Source organism: Henckelia pumila, chromosome 1 (assembly GCF_033568475.1).
Source record: "Henckelia pumila isolate YLH828 chromosome 1, ASM3356847v2, whole genome shotgun sequence".
Lineage (NCBI taxonomy): Eukaryota > Viridiplantae > Streptophyta > Magnoliopsida > Lamiales > Gesneriaceae > Henckelia > Henckelia pumila.
Window position 1 is genome coordinate 11,659,906 of NC_133120.1, and position 18,324 is coordinate 11,678,229.

Genomic DNA, 18,324 nt, shown 5'->3' on the forward strand with positions numbered 1-18,324 from the left:
GTTTTTCAAAGACGGTGGATAAACCACCTTGAATGTCGTCACTCAAGAGAGGAGTAGAGTCGGGCTATAGACTATAAATTTAGCGCTGACTGGGAGGCAACCCAGTGTTTTTGTTTTTGCTTTTTATTGTGTTTTTGTTTTGTTTTTATTTGAGTTTTGTTTTTTGTCCCATGCCAGTTGGTCGTGCCTGCCGATATTCTAGAATGATGATACCGTCCCGAAGGATTCTGTCAAGAAGGAAGAGAATGAATCGAAAACCAGGGGAGTGTTATTTTTGTTTTCTTTTTGTTTTTGTTTTTCATTGCATTGTGTGTTTGTTTGCATTCTGTTCATTGTTCTGGAGCATTGAGGGCAATGCTTTGGATAAATATGGGGGGGTAGATTAGTTATTGCATTATTATCTGTGTTTTTGTGTTGCATCTGTCATGTTTCTTGTTTGTTTTCATATTGTTTGTTTTTCTTTGTTTGTGTTATCTTGCATGGGTTGGATGAGTCATAATAGCCAATGATGATGAAGTTTATGTTAAAAAAATTTATTTTTGAAAAATTTTGCTCTTGACTTGACATGAGAAACTATAGGTTGAATCGTGAATATTTATAAGCACTTGTGTCAGACCAGTGAATTGTAGCGAAAGATTTGATGAAGTTTCTGTCTGTTTGACCATTGCACGACAATAGGTGGTTTGTCGATCTTGATTGTGTTCTATGAATTTTGATGAGGATCTAGTAAGACACTTATGATCTTGGGCGCATCTAGAGAAAAAATTTTTTTTATACAATTCCATCCAGGCTTTGAAAGGATTAAAATCCTATAAAAAATTAAATTTAAGGCTAAGTATGCGGGTTAAATGGGATTGATGCTCCATCCGGGCTATAGACGAGGGGATTAGAAAGAAAAAATAGAATGATTTTTCGTATCTTAGCCAGTTATAGCTAAGTCAGCGGGTAATTATTGGGGTTAAAGCAATACCGGGTGCAAAATCCGGAGGTGTGTAATTCATTATCTCAAGGGAGGTGGGTATGTCTAGAGGTCGTTGGAAGGAATGGGCACTTGAAAAGTGAAACTTGCACTGATTTGTCATAGGTTGCTAAGCAGTTTTGAAGCGAATTCGGTCTAAGTTGCATGAAACTGGAATGACATTTCACACACACACGTTCACGTTAAACCGAAGGTGTATTATGAAAATTTGAGAGCATTTCTGTGATTTTTTGTTGGTGATTGAACTTCTCAGAGGCTGTGCACATTAATGACTTGTCCTTACTTATGTTGTGTTTGCATTTTGTTTTTGCATGTTTTGCTCGAGGGCGAGCAAGGTTTATGTATGGGGGTGTTGATAAGGGCATTTTGTATGCATTAGTTTGTGATATTTTTATGTCTATTTTATGTGCATTCATATTGTTTTTATGTATTTTTATGTGTTTTAAGTGCATGTGTGTGTATTTCACTACTCCGGTTAATTTTGTAGGAAATTGGATTTTTGAAGAATGAATTACGGAGTACCCTTGAAAAATAAAACAAATTTAATTTTGGAGGTATCCAAATCCGATCTTCACCAATCAGAATGAATTTCAAGATGTTTTGAAGGTGCTGTCCAAATTTCAAGTCAATCCGACGGTTAGAAATCAAGATATGAATTTTTCAAAATCATCGCTCGGAGCAGGTTGAATGTTGCGCTGATGGTGAGAGTTGTAGCGCGTTTGCACAACAAGAGGCGCAAACAAGCAAGGAATAAGCGCAAACGTGCAAGGGAGAAAGGGATCTGCGCAAGAAAGTCTGTGTGTGTTAATTTTTTTGGCAGAAACATGCTCGCTCGAGCGAGAGCTTGTGCTCGCTCGAGCGAGCGATACGTGAATTTTATTCCTCGGAACAGAGAGTCTCTCGCTCGAGCGGGAGGTTGTGCTCGCTCGAGCGAGATGTCGGGAGCAGAAAAAAATCAAAAATTTTGGAATTTAAAAAGTCTTATTTTTCGGGCTTTATTCTATAGGCTTTTTAAGACATATAAATAGAGGAGATTAGACGTGAGAAAGGGTTCCGGATCGCAGCAGAGAGAACACAACACAGAGGCGGCTAGGCTACATTCTTGGGAGAAGATTTCTTATTCTTTCTTTTATTTTATTTTTACTTTTCATGATTAAAAACCTTGTTTGATCATGAATTTATTTATTGAGTAGTTTTCTCTTTCGATCAAGGCCACGTGATTGGGTCAGACAATTTATGTATAAAACTCGTTTGTTTATTTGAGATTTTTAGACTTGATTTGATTTTATTGATTTTCGAATTTATATTTGTCTTAAAAATTTCTTGGCCAGTTATTTGTTTGCTTGTTAATCGATTCCAAGTCAACAGAGGAGGTCTCGATTTCGATCACTTTGATAGTCAACATTGTGTAAAACTGACTAGAAATAGAATTTTGTTTCATTATGCGGTTTGGGTGTAAACTGAATTTTCACAGTTATTCATGCATTCAAGTTTGATTAGAATTACGAAAGATTAGTTCATCAATATTTGAATAGGTTTGATTGTTCTAGAAATAGTCCTTCGAACAAATTAGAAAAATTTCCGTGAATTAAGATTAAGTCTGATGTCTTAGATCGACTGCTTGTTACATGAATTGTTTGGTACCTACGTGAGTCCTTAATCGAACTTTTACCAAATTTGAGTTAAATCCAAATTTTCCAGCTCCGTTTTAGTTTATTTAATTTTATTTGCAATTTTATTTGTTAGTTAAAAATCTGAAATCATCCTTTTAATTAGTCTAGATTAGGTAGAAATAAATATATTTTGGTAATCATTTTTATACAGTCCCTGTGGGTTCGACACTTGGACCTTTGTCCACTATATTATTACTTGACCTGGTACGCTTGCCAGTTGAATTTATTCACACCGATTAAAGCGGTCACTGGCCAATTAATTGCATATTTGTTGTTCGATCTTAACTTGAAAGAGAAGAGATTGAAAATTTCTTCAAAAATATTAATCAACACATCGTTAAACTGACTAGAAATAGTATTCGGTTTCAGTATGAGATTTTAGGCGAAAGCTGAAATTTCATAGCTGCGAATGCATTTTTTTTTAATTAAATTCAATTATAAATAATTGGTCTGTTAAATAAAAATAGTATTGTTAATTCTAGAAATATATTAATAATTATTCTAGGGAATTTCATCGTGAATGTGAATAATTTTTGCTTGATTAAATACAATAAGTGGCAATAATTTATGTCTGGTACCGTCCTGCTCATTTTTTTGAAATTTGAATTCGTCTCAAATTTAGTCTGCTCTTAAATCTAATTAATTTCTTTGCTTTAGAATAATTTATTTTATTTTCATTAGTTAAATAATTCATAAAAATCCCTTATTTTGATTTACCTAGATTAAATTAAATAATTTATATCTTAGTAATTAAACAATAGTCTCTATGGGATCGACTTGGACTCAATCCAATTATATTATAACTTACCTAGTACACTTGCTAGAATTTTCCAACCAAAATCGTCGGTCAAGTTTTTGACGTCGTTGTTGGGGAATATTTGTTTACTATCAGGATTGATTATTTATTTGAAAGTAGGTTTTTATTTTTTTGATTTTTCATCTAGTGGTTGATTTGTGCGCTTTATTTTGATTTCAAGAGTATATATCATGTTATATGAGTCGTGCTCGAGACATTAAAAATCTCATACCATTTGATTTGGAGATTGAGAGCACTCTTCATCACATACGCAGAGCTTGGAACCATAATAACTTGGCCCTTGATTTTGAATCTGAAGAAGGGTGTGAAGGTATGGCCGAAGATGAGAATAACTGCACTTTGATGGAACTTTGTCGACCAGTAGTTGGAGGATATTGATCCATCATTGTTCGCCATGCAGTTCAAGCGAATACTTTTGAGCTTAAACCATCTATCATCCAGATGATTCTAATGCAAGTTAGATTTGGAGGGGCGCTTTCTGAGGATCCGAATGCTCATCTGGAGTAATTCTTGTCAATATGTGACACCTTCAAATTTAATGAAGTGACTACAGATGCTATTCGGCTGAGGATATTTCCCTTTTCTCTACAAGGTGAAGCAATAGAGTGGCTTCGAGATTTACCGGAAGAATCTATTACCACCTGGGATGGTCTGGTTGAAGTCTTCATGAACAAGTATTTCACACCAACTAAGGTTACACAATTGCGGAATGAGATCATATCTTTTATGCATAAGAATGGGGAATCACTGAATTCAGCATGGGCAAGATTCAAAAAGATGCTGAGAGTATGTCCTATGCATGGTCATTAGTAGGCCAACAAGTAGAGACTTTCTACTATGGAGTTGATTCATCTGTGCGTTCCATGCTTCATGCCGCTGCCAATGGCAGCCTATACAGAAAAAATCCAACAGCAGCAATTGAAATCATATCAAACATGACTGAAAGTAATGTGGGTTGGCAAGACAGCAAGAGAGAAAATAAAGTCGGATTTCTTGAGGTGGATGCTCTGACAGCGATTACAGCGAAACTTGATGGACTGACTCATCAAGTATCTCAACTCCAAGATAATAAATCAGCACCATTAAAACAGGTGAATGAAGTCAAAGTCCAAGGAAACACTGAAGCGATTGGAGAACCAGCAAGTAATGTTCCATTCATACCAGATCTATTTTTTGAAGGGATGCTAGTTTTTGAAGGAGATTAGGTGAATTATGTGGGGAACTTAGGGCGACAGTATAATCCATTCAGTTTCTCATATAATCAAGGTTGGAGAAATCAACCAAATGTTGGGAAACAAGCTGAAAATTCGGTTGAGCCATAATATTTCAATTCTCCTCAACAACCTACACAGCAAAGGCCCCCTCAGCAAGCAGTTAAACCTTCACAAGGTACTGGACCTTCCATGCCACCGGGTTTCAAACCATCTGAGAATAAGTCAAGTCTGGACGGTGTGCTTGCAAAATACATAGCTGGAAACGAGATGAGATGGCAGAATCATGATGCAAAGAGTGGAAACCCAATTGGGACAGTTGGCGAACCAGTTCGCTACACGGGCGCCAGGCTCACTTCCTAGTGACGCAGAAAAGAATCCGAATGGAGTCAATGCAGTCATAGTAGCTGAACAAGTGAAGAAGGAGGATGCCAAGGTTGAAAAATCTGTCAAGGAGAAAGAATTAAACAAGCAGAGAGGCGAGGACTCGAGGGAGAAAGGTAAGTCTCTAAAATCTAATGTTGATATTGATATAAATTCTCTCCCTTTTTCCCAAAGATCAATGCAACTGTTGTTGCATGTTTTTCTTCTCGCAAGCGTACGGTGTCAAATTATAATATAGAAATTAAGTCCAAGTCGCTCTCACAGAGAATGAATAAAATGATATTATATTAAATATTTGCAATTAATAAAATCTTAATCCTATGTAGAGCTACGATGATAGTTTGAGTTTAAATAACTAAAATTTGCAATAAATAAAATTAATTAACGATGAGTTCACAAGACTTAAATTCAATAAGAGATGAATTATATAGGTTCGTTTTCACTTGACTATCCAACAGTTTAATTCCTAAAGAAATCTATATCATAAATTCTTCTAGTTTACTAACCAAGAATTATCAATATTTTCTACTCTCTTTCTCAAGTGACAAGTATAAATTCGTATCTAATATCAAACTCGATATTTCTAACAAATTTTAGATATCAAATTCTGTAAACAACACAATAATTCTTACAATGGCTTAAATGGAGTTATAGGCCTCTCGAACTCTATAAACACCAACTATGTATTTTTCTACGGTCCTATTCAAAATCGCCTATCTCGAGTGCTAGATTTCAAATAAATATAACAATTCAACTAGTTTTCATTTAATTGAATGCAATCAATTCAGGAAAACACAAATAAACCGTATGAAGAATTATAATATATCAATCAAAATATCATGGTTTCAAGCCAAGCTACGTCGTTCCTCTAGACAAAGGAATTAGTTCATAACGAAAATAAAAATCCAAAAAACAAGTTCTTGAATATCATTCAAAAATTTGGAGAAATAACGAAATAAAAATGAAAGTATATGATGCTTCTCAGTCTCCAGAAGTCGCTTCGTCCGCCTTCTTGCCAAGATTGCTTCTTCTCCCTTCCCCTTGATCTCTAGCCATCTTGAGCCTTTAAAAACTCATGAAACCCTCGAGTCTCCTCTAAAAAAAGCCAAAAAATCTCCTTACAAATTTGACTAAAAAGTTTCCATATTTTCAATACAGTGTAGCGCTGGAGCGCTACTTCTTCGGCACTGGGGCGCTTAAGTTTCTCATTAATTTTTTTTAATGAAGGACATCTAGCACTGGAGCGCTTAAAAACAGGGGTTGGGGCGCTCGAAACAAAAAGTTACGGGTGCTGGAGCGCCAGGTATAAGGCGTAGGGGCGCTACTCTTGTTCTTCCATTTCACCATCTGCGCAGCATTTTTGTAAAAATCATATCTCGAGTTCTAGCTGTTGGATCGAGATTAAATTTTAACAGCAGCTTTAAAATATCCTAAAATTTATTTGGAACGGTGAAGATTGGATTTGGATATATATCAGCTCCAGTAATTTTTGTAAACTTGGAGCTTTGTAATTCCTTCTCTCGCCTTTTCGCGCTACTTAACTTCAACTCTTTCATATCACAAAAATAATAAACAAATACGCATAAACTCGTTCGATATTTTATATTCTACAATTCAATCCATATGTCGGCTAATTTTCTCAAGAGTTCTCGTGTGTGTGTGATTTACCAATCTCATCTACACATCTAACTTTCGATAAAATTATGCAATCCACAAGCTTCATAAATTCATTAACTCCGCCATCATGTTTCAAAATACTCTCAACCAAGTTCAATATTTATTTGCACAAATCAAAAGGACTTTTTTGGTTAATGTTTAGGAACAAGAATATTAGCAGGAGAACAAGTATCCGGATATATATATCAATTTGAAACAAAAACTCAGGATTCAAGCAAAGGGAATTGGGTAGTTTCAATTTGGGCAATATTGAGTAGCTGAGAATATTATTTGCATTGCATTTCCAGATATTGATCTTGGCTTCCTTCTACTCCATACCTTCTACATCATTTTGCCTTGTTTTTATATTATAATTTCAATCCTTTTTTTTTCTACGCTCCCCTCACCTTACTTTCTCCAATATTACAATTTTTATTTGAACTATGACTTTTTTGCTGTTTATTTTTTGTTTTGGATTTTCATATCAAGGCTAACAAATGAATAGTGACTAAAAAGGCTCAATGAATTCAACAAAATTTCCAAAATCACATCTGTTTTCAAAAACAAAATCTACCTCAATCTCAAGTAAAAATTACAAAAGTTAAAAATCAAATCATCTAATCTACATCACATATCCACAATTTTTTTCTAATTGTTAGGAGTATCAAAAATCATGAAATTCGTGCATAATTATGAGAACATAAGATTAAATATAGCTAACACAAACATTTTCAGCACAAAAAATTTATTTTCATCATAGGCCAAAACTTTTACACATCATGCCTTTAACTAAAACTAACTCATTGAAAAATTTCCAATTTTTCCCAAACCCCCCCCCCCCCCCCCCCCCCAACCTTCAATATGTGCATTGTCCTCAATGTAAGATAATTCAATAACAAGAACGGAGAAATGCACATACGTGTGGCATGACCATCAGTAGTCATAGCCCATTATCATTCCGGGTGCATGTGCATTGGTAGTCGAAATTTCTCACAAATTCTTAGACCTAGAATAAAAAATTAAATGTTAGCGCGCGAACAAGACATGATCCCAAAAAAATTAATTGAATAAAAAAATATTAATAACTTAAAAGTACTAAAACAAAAAAATAATAATAAAACTTGGGTTGCCTCCCAAAAAGCGCTTGGTTTAAAGTCGTCAGCCTGACTAAAGCTGATTTTAGCCAATTCATGTTTTTGGAATGGATATAATTAGACCCGTCAGTTCGGGTTTGGCCCGTCGGGCCAACCCGCCTGCCATTAAAAAATGGCGGGTTGGGTCATGCTTTTGTCGGCCCGTCAGGAGGCGAGCCGAAACGATCTGGCCCGTTTGGGCCACGGGCCAGGGCCAGGGCAGGGCAGGCTGGCCCGCGGGTCGGCCCGCCAATTTATTTTTTCTTACATTTTAAAATTTATATTATAATTAATATTTTAAATTTTTATGTATGATTAATAAGTTTTAAACAATTTTTATTGTTTCAAATATTTTATAAATGATTATAAGCTCTAAATAATTTATATGATTAATGATAATCTATGTTTAATTTATTATTTTTAAAATTTTATTGTATTTATAATGATTTCTTTATTGTTAATGAGTTTAAAAATATGTATATCATTTATAAATATTTATTTATGATTTTTAAATATTTTTTTCATATTTTTTAAATTTTTTTTAAATTTATGGCGGGTTGGCCCGCCCAACCCGCAACCCATGACGGGTTGGGTTAGGCTGGGCTATTCCCAACCCGTTTTCAATTCGGGCCGGCCCGCCCTGCCCCGCCCCGCCCGATGGCGGTCCGACTTGGATGAGCAGTTCTCCAAATTCTTGAAGATTTTCAAGAAAATTCATATCAACATCCCCTTTGCTGATGCTTTGGAGCAAATTCCGAACTACGCAAAATTCATCAAAGAGGTGATGTCCAAGAAAAGGAGACTGCTAGAGAACGAGGTGGTAAATCTAACTGAAGAGTGCAGTGCGGTGCTTCAAAAGAAAATGCCACAAAAGCTGAAAGATCCAGAGAGTTTTACTATTCCTTGTTCTATTGGTGGTTCTTATTTTACTACTACACTATGTGATTTAGGGGCCAGTATTAATTTAATGTCATTATCTATTTACAGGGCCTTGGAGTTGGGAGAGATGAAATCGACCATGATTTCATTGCAGTTGGCGGATAGGAGCATTACATACCCACTTGGAATTGTTGAAAATGTTCTAGTCAAGGTGGATAAATTCATCTTCCCAGCGGATTTTTTGATCTTGGACATAAAAGCAGATCATGGTGCTCCACTGATTTTTGGGAGACCATTTTTGGCTACGGCGGATGCCAAAATTGAAGTGAAGAAGGGTGAATTGTCGATGGGTGTGGAGTGCGAACGGGTGATTTTTAGCTTATTCATGAAGACACCTAATACATCTCTTGAAGACTTGTGCTTGATCGAGCCGGTGGAGAAGTTGGGAGGTTGTCAAAGAGTCGATATTGAGGTTGAATCAAAGAAGAAAGAGCCAAGTTCATCAACGAAGAAGGCCACGAAAAAGATAGCAAAATTTAAAAGGCGCTTCGGGGAATTTATTTGGCGAGTGAAAGAAAAGGGAAAGACTTAATAGCGGTGAAAGTCGGGCTGACGACTCTAAACCAAGCGCTTTTTGGGAGGCAACCCAAAATTTTTTGTGTTATTTTAATTTTATTTCTATTTTTTTTATAAATTTTTTTTTAATTAGTTAATTTATTATTTTTGAATGCACTATTGAGAATTTTGGAAGCTTAATTTTACAATATTTTTGAAATTTTTTCAGGATTTTGGAATTCTGGCAGCAGCTTATGCGCATCCGCGTATTCTTTATGCGCGCCCGCTCTTAATGGTGATTGTATTTCCAAATCTTATGTGCGCTCGCTCCTCACCTGTGCTGCGACCGCGCACACTCTGCGCCACACTGATGCAAGAACATCTATGAAGTGCACATGAAGATGCGCAATCGCGCTACACAACCACGCACAATCAAGCGCCAACATCATGCGCAAACCATCTCCGAAGTGCGCTACTCTCTAAGTGCAATCGTGCCGCTCTTCCACGCAACTTAGGCGCAAACAAGATTCTCATCCGCGCAGCAGAATAGAAAATGCGCATCACCACCATGCGCTAACCAGTCTTCAACAGCGCTGAATCAAGTGCAATCGCGCCTCCTTCCATGCGCAAACAATCTTCCCCATTAGCGCAGCAGAAGAGAAAACGCGCACCATCCCAGCTGCTCATTCCATGCGCCAAAGATCTCCACAGCGAAACAAATGCAACCCGAGCACGCTGCATCATGAGCCATCCAATTCTCATCTGCACTAGCTCAAGTGCAAACACGCAAGAAATTCTACGCAATCGATATTTCCAGCTGTTCCATCCCTAGCGCAATCGTGCTACTAGCCAGCTCCTTCACCTTGTGCATACAAGATCCTCAACCGTGCCTCCTCTTGAGCAAACACGCAAGAAACCTGCTACATTATGTGCACTTGCAAGCCATAGCAGAAACACTCCTTGAGATACTACGCTCCAACCTGCACTACCCCCATGCGCGATCGTGTTTCCCAGAAGAGTACTAACAGCCTCTCCAAGGCCCTTCTTCCATGCACCATCGACCTTCATGGCTACTATGCCTAGCACTCGTTCCTTTTCCCTTAGCCATTAAGAGTTTTCTATTGTCTTTATTGCTTTGGGAATTCACTATTGTTTCTTATTGTGTGCATGTATTTTTTTTAGGTCAATTTGGATGTTCATGTCGTATTTCTCAACCACTTTCACTATGATGAAGGGCTGCACATTATGTTGTTACCATGGAAGATTTTGATGATATGGATACCGAGTCCTGATGCTCGGTGCTAAGGTACGTGTCCCTTGTTCTTTTTCTTTTTTTTAATCATTAGGGACAATGATTATACTAAGTTGGGGGGATGAATCATTTTGTGCAATGATTTAGTGTTTAGTAGTTGTATTTGATGTTTAAAGTTGATTAGTTGAATTTTATTGTGCTCCATAGTTAAAATTTTTGTTTGAGTTTATTAGTTTAAGTGAGTAGAGTTTAAAAGAAGTTAAGAAAGAATTGGATGCATTGTGTGCTATAACTAAAATCCATGACTGTCTATCTATCTGACAAATATTTTTGAGAAAATGGAACCAATTAGATGAACAATTTCTTATATACTCTTTGATTAATACTTGAATCTGATTTTTGAAACATACAAACATAGAGAAGATTGAGGCGTTGTTTGAATTTTTGGGCCTGAATTTTATTGAATAAATTTTATCCTTAGTTGCCCATTTGAGCTTACATGTATATGAGTACAATGAGGTACAAAATCTGAAATTCTTGTTGAAAATCATCGTTTACTGCTGATGATTATTCTTTTCTGCACTGATTGAATCTGTATGATTTAATTGTGGATTGAGACTTGTCTAGAACTAGTTCAAACATTTTTCGAGGCGAAATACGGGCATAACTGTGATTAGGAATGATTTAGGCAATTTTTCTGAAAAATCGTTTGAGCCTTTTAGGCTACCAATTAATATATGTTATCCCTAGTACCTTGTTTGAGTCTTATTGAAAATCGAATGACATGCGTGTAAACGTGTGATAAACCTCATTCGTCATTGTTTCAAGGTCCTATATTGACTACCTATGAATAGCCTAAACACTAATTCCTACCTTTAAGGGAGTAATTTGAATACTAAAATGGTATATTCTCCTAGTTTTATTTGTGAAAAATGGAATGGTGTGGTGGATGAATTGAAAAGAAAAAGGTAGTAGTGAAAAAAAAAAGAGTTGAAAAGGGGTATGAAAGAAAAAAGTTGTGAAAAAAGCTGTGAGAAATAATGAAAAAGTCAATGAAGTAATAAGTTTGAAATTGTGAATGAAAATGAGTGAAAATTTGATATAGAGCATAAAATTACTCCATATTTTGAATTCTTAATCCTTCATTTGTAGCCATGAGCCAGGCCTTATATTATAAGCTGATTAAGTTCTATTGACCGAGTCTCAGTTGCCCAATATACTAGTGGAGAAGAGTTGCAAGAATTTATCCTATGGACTGTTGAAAGAAACTTTTAATGATTATGAATTTCGATTGAAACACGCACACACTATTATTCTTTGCATTTACCTGATTGTGAGTGTTTTTGATTTTATATCCTATATTTGATCCCTTGCTGCCCTGAAAAGTCCTCATGATCTATGAATGGTGAATTGAATTTGGATAAGAGTGTTTTGAACGTGATTTTTGAAGATTGTGAGTTTATGCGGTTATTTCGTTATGATTGAAATTTTCAAGTATTAGTAGGTTGGATGAGATTGGATTTGAATTTTTAAAATTATTGCTGGGATCATTGCTCCATAATATTTCTTGACTATTTTGGTGATTTGAGTTTTTGGAATATATTGTTTTGATAGTTTTGCTCGGGACTAGCAAAAGTCTAAGTTTGGGGGTATTTGATAAGTGTATTTTATACACTTAATTTATATATGATTTTAATTGTTAATTATTAGTTTCGAGCAGATTTATGCTGAGTTTTGTTGTTTTTGTGTTTGTAGGGAATTATGAAGATTTTATGGAAAAGAATAAGAAAATAAGAATTTAGAAGAGAAGAGAATAAAATGGGAGAAAAGAAGAAGAAGGAAAAAAAAATAAGGAAGGAAAGTTAATGAGCTTCTTAATGGGCTTGTTGTTAGCGCTTCTTTAAGTACTAAAAAGAAGAAAGGAAGAGCAAACACGCAGCTTTGTGTGAGATTGAAGATTACAAGTCAGAGGGTTATGTGTGCCCGCGTGGGATTTCTGGAGCGGCCGCGCGTGATGAGATCTCAGTGTTTTAATTATTACGGGAAGGAAAGTTTTTATTTTCTTGGGCTTTTAATGGGCTTTTATTATATTGTATAAAAGGGATTCTTGAGCGTGAGAATAGAGGGGAGCCGCCACAATACAACACATGTGAATCAGAGATTTGATCGTGAGATTTCTGGGAAAAATCTGGAGCTTTACTTGAAGAATGAAGACGGAGATCGAGAGTTCGGACACGGCGTCGACTACGAATTTGTTTTTTATCTTTTATTTAATTATGAATATGTCTGAATTTTTGAACATGATTTGTTTTATTCAGAATTTTATTATGAACTATTTTTTTAGAGTCTAGAGGTCGGATGGAATCTGGTGTAGACGCTTTCATGAATTTTTGATTTTATTGAATTGAGTTTCTTCTAGATTAATTGTGTTTCTAGAATTGATTGTATTTTCAATTATCTTATCAATAATTGATTTTTTATATTTATTTGAAATCTGACACTCGGGAGAGGAGATTTTGAATAGGACCATTAGAAAATACACTGTTAATTATTTTTATTGCTCGGGAGAGTGTATAATTTTAACAGAGCTTTTAAAAAGAACATTGTTTTGAATAGATCACTGCAATTAGATTCTTAATAGGGATATTGGAATTGAATTCTAGTTGATAAACATTATTTGTTGCTCGGGAAAAGGAAATAATAAAGTTAAGTGTTCTTGGCTATTAATTGACTGGAATTCATGAAACTAAATTAATTAGGATTGATTGTTGTTGAAACCAGATGAAATCTAAAATTCTAGACATTTTTCCTCTGATTGATTTTTATCTGAAAGTTGTGTGCGTGCTTGCTAAAAACTCATTGATTATTTTATTATTCTGCAAAATTCTCAAATATTGATTTTCTAGATAAAGTTTAGACTATTTTAATTACAAGCACTGAATATTTTCATTTTACTCTCTGTGGGAACGATACTTGATTTATCACTATATTAAAACTTGACACTCGTACTCTTGCGAGAATTTTTCACAACAATATCCTCTGGGGTTGATATATTGAGATTCTTCAGGTGGATGAGATTCCTCAATGGCAACTGACACACCTGCTGAATCGGCGACTCTCACTTTATTCAATGCATCCACTTGCGTAGTCAATGCAGATAACTGAGCAGATATAGAACTGATAGGATCAACTGCATACATTCCTACAGACTTCTTGACTCCCATTCTTTCATATGGCCATTGAAAACTATTTATAGTCATCTGTTCCAGCAGCTCATGGGCCTGAATAGGATCCTTAGAGAAAATTGTACCTCCAACAGCAGAGTCTACACACATCCGGGTAGGCGTTCTCAAACCATTATAAAAAAAATTCAATTTCTTCCCAATCTGCAAAATTGTGGTTGGGACACTGCCTCAATAGATCCTTATACCTCTCCCAGGCTTCATACAACTGTTCCGAATCATGCTGCCTGAATGTACTAATTTCAATCTTCAACTGGGTAGACTTGGCAGGTGGAAAATACTTCGCTAAAAATTTGACCGCCATGTCCTCCCAAGTGGTTATACTGCCCAAAGGTAATGATTGCAACTAGTTTCTAGCCTGATCCCTGAGAGAAAACGGAAAAAGACGCAATCTAATGATATCTTTAGAAACACCATTCATCTTTACCGTATCAGTAATCTCCAGGAATGTCCTCAAATGCTGATGAGGATCGGCAGTAGCACTTCCATTAAATTGGTTCAGTTGAACCATTCTGATCAATGCCGGTTTCATCTCAAAGTTTTTGGCATTTATAGTTCCTCGAGCAATTTCGGAGTAGTGAGTCTGAACAGTAGGCCGAAAGTACTGATCTCTGATCGGCACCAAGGGAGGTTGTTGTGGATTTTCTTCAGCCATATTTCTTAATTCTTCTCTTCTTATTCTTCTCAAGGCTCTAGCAGTGCGTTCGATCTCCGGATCAAACAATAGTGAATCAGTGCTTTGAGATCTTCGCATTCACTGCACAAAAGAAGAATTAAAACTCAATCAGTAACTAAAATTAAAATAAAATAAAGCTCCAAATTAAAATCTAGACTAATTGGTAACAAGACTAAAATAAAATTAACAAATTACTCCCCGGCAACGGCGCCAAAAACTTGTTGTGAAAATTAAGTTCGCAAGCACACGAGTGTCAAGTTTTAGTAAAGTGATGAATCAAGTATCTTCCCCACAGAGAGTAATAATTAAAATCAATTTAGTACTTATAATTAAAATAATCCAGACTTTATTCAGAAAATTAAATAAGAATTGTGGTTTGAAACATTAAATAATTCAAGAATTCTTAATAAAATTCGCACACAACTTCAGAAATTATCAATTAGAAAAAATAGTCTAGAGGTATTGATTTCACCTGGTTTCAACAAAAACTACTCCTAATTAATTTATTGTCATGAATTCTATTCAATTAAAAGCCAAGAACACTTAGATTATTTTATTTTTCTCTCTCTCGAGCAACAAATAAAGTGTATTATAAACTAAGATTCAATTTCAATATCTCTATCCAAAATCTAGTCTTAGTGATATATGAAAAACTATGTTCTTCCTAAAGCTCCATTAATTTTCTATACTCTCTCGTGCTATATAATAATTAACGGTGTAGTTTTTAATATCCTATTCAAAATTCCCTCTCTCGAGCATTGATTTCAAATAAATTTTACAGATCAATTTATGGCCAGTAAATTGAAAAGACAATCAAAACTAGAAAAAATAATTAATCTAGGAGAATTCAATCAAATAAAAATAAAAAGTTGTAAAAGTGTATCAACTAGGCTACATCAACCTCTAGACTCTAAAAAGTTTAGTTAATAATCTCAAATAAATAAAAATAACACATGTTTTTCAATCCAAGCAGAATTCAAAATCTAGAAGAATAAAAATAAGAAAACAAATCCAAAGATCGATGCCGTGTCCGGGTGATCTTCATCTTTAATCTTGATGTGCTTCAGATTTTCTTCACAGATTCTCTCAATTCTTGCTCTCCAATTCTCTGATGTGTTGTGGCGGCTTCTAACCCTTTTTCCATAAGAAAAACTCTCTTTTATATGTCCTAAGAGTCGTCCAAGAAAAATCCCACGAAATTCCTCTAGTTTCCATAACTAATCAAACTCTTCAATTCTGATTTTTTCTTCGTGCGGGCGCGCTACATCTTCTAGCGCGGGCGCACTGATGAAACTTAAAATTTGTAATTATTTATTTGTTAAAAAGTGTGTTTTAAAATTTAAGTTTAATTAAAATTATGAAGTTGTATTATTTTAGTGTTATGTGTTTATATTTAAATGTTTTACTAAAATGTTGTATTTTACGGTTTACGCAGGTTTGGTAAAAATAAAATTACTCAAGCTACAGAGGTCATAATGGAGTAATCTCAAAACTTGTAGAATCACAAAAGAGGCATCTTCAACTTTGTAGAAGACAATAACTTCCAAAAACTTAATTAAGATGATCAAAATAATCAAACATCAAAATGGAGACAGATTTACTTTTACTATGACCAGCTTGGAGTAAAAATATCATACGTATTTCATATTTTATCCAAAAGGGGTGAATGAGTTGTCAAAACACATCTACAGAAAAAGGGCTACGTGTTATATGTTTTGTGCAAAAGCAAAATCAGAAGTCTAAGGCATCAAACATGCCAATTAATGTTAGGTCAATGTATTGACATTCAAGGAGACAAGCACCCACCAACTTTACTATTCCATATTTAATGAGTTTTGGACCCTTGCTCTCATTTGGCCTATAAATAGATGTGTTGTATAAGCTTTGTAGTGTGCAAGAGTGTAGAGAAGTCCTCATTTGTAAAATAAATATTGTGTGTGTGAGAATAAAAGTTTGAGTGTGCATATTTCTCAAGTTCAAGTATGAAATTTATTTTATCCTTACTCTTGAGTTTCATGTTCATGGCAAGCTAAATCTTTTTATGTCAAGGTGAAAAGGTTTCATTGTTGGTCAAGTAAGATTGTTTATATTTTGTATATTCTTCTCTTTTTCTATTTTTATTTTGTTTTTCTAATTGATCCTTATTTGTAGGTATAATTTTGGAAGATTTGTTGTTATCTATTTACATCAAATGCTTGGTACCTTGAATGTGGTTACCTTGATTTGTTGTCAAATATGATACAATAAATACTACAATAATTATATACTATAAATATAAGTATCTATTTATAATAAAATCATATATATTATTTAGACGATAGCGTGACACTGTCGGTTGTTCTAAATAATATATTGTGATTTGAACTAACATTTACTTTCTCGCATCTAACTTTTACTTTATCGCAACTAACATTTACTTTTCCGCAACTAACATTTACTTTCTCGCATATAACATTTATTTTTCCGCAACTAACATTTACTTTATCGCATCTAACATAAAGTCATATATTTTATTTAGACGATAGCGTGGCTCTGCCGGTTGTTCTAAATGAAATATTGTGATTTGATCTAACATTTACTTTTATGTCAATTTATATTTATGCATTTATATACATATTATGGGTACCATGTATTAAATATCGGTTAATCTGATATTAATATAGTGAAAACTATATTATATGATATACTTGTTTAAATATTTCATTGTTCTTTTATGTTTATTCTTATTTTAGTTTCTTTTATTTATTTTTATTAAGCAATCTTAAATAAACCAACAATGAACCTTTGAAGCCTTGACAATTTTATAATTTGTGTATTTGAAGTTTTATAATAATATTTTCATCTATAATATATTATTGCTAAAATTAAACTTACAACATCCTCTCCGTGGATCGATCTCGTACTCACGAGTATATTACTTGCAGACAACCTACACTTGGGTGAATTACAATTTAAGTTGTAGCAAGTTTTTGGCGCCGTTGCCGGGGAGGTATAAATTAAGTTAAATTTTGTTATTTATATTATTATGTAAATAGTATGTTGTTTTTAATTGTATGATTGTTTGGAGTCGTAAACAAAGTGGTAGACTTGTTCGAGTAACTGAAAATATTTTAAACATGGACGATAATTCTAATAATCAAGATAATAATAATAATAATAATCATCATCAAGAACATGAACAACCAAGAACACTTAGGCACCATATGAATCCAATAAGAACTAGTACACCATCTTGTTTAGTTTTTCATCCTGATGCATCTAATTTCAATTTTAAGCCACAAGTCATTCAACTTTTACCAAATTTTCATGGCTTAGATTCTGAAAATCCATATTTGCATTTAAGAGAATTTGAGGAGGTTTGCAACACTTATAATGATCAAAATTGTAGCATGGATACTGTTCGATTAAAGCTTTTCTCTTTTTCCTTAAAAGATAAAGCTAAAACATGGTTGCAAAATTTGAGATCAAGTTCAATAAGATCATGGGAAGAAATGCAACAACAATTTATAAAAAAAATTTTCCTTCCCATAGAACAAACTCTTTTAAAAGACAAATTACAACTTTTTCTAAAAAACAAGGGGAAACATTTTATCAATGTTGGGATAGATATAAAGAGTTACTTAATACATGCCCACATCATGGTTTTGAAATATGGAGGATAGTTTCTCACTTTTATGAAGGTTTAATACCTAAAGATAGGCAAATGATAGAATTCATGTGTAATGGAACTTTTGAAGATAAAAACCCAAATGAAGCTATAGAATATTTGGAGTCATTAGCAGAAAATGCTCAAAATTGGGATAATATAGGCTCAATTGAACCACCAAGTAAAACCAATAATTCAACAAATGGGAGTGTTATTTATCA

The 18,324-nt window shown here is 34.4% G+C and overlaps 1 non-coding gene across 1 annotated transcript; it reads right to left on the reverse strand.

Annotated features, from left to right (window-relative positions):
* Positions 1–17,991: 17,991 nt before the first annotated feature.
* LOC140876990 (small nucleolar RNA R71) lies at positions 17,992–18,102 on the reverse strand. The gene has a single exon (XR_012149212.1). It is a non-coding gene; the product is annotated as a small nucleolar RNA R71 (small nucleolar RNA).
* Positions 18,103–18,324: the final 222 nt, after the last annotated feature.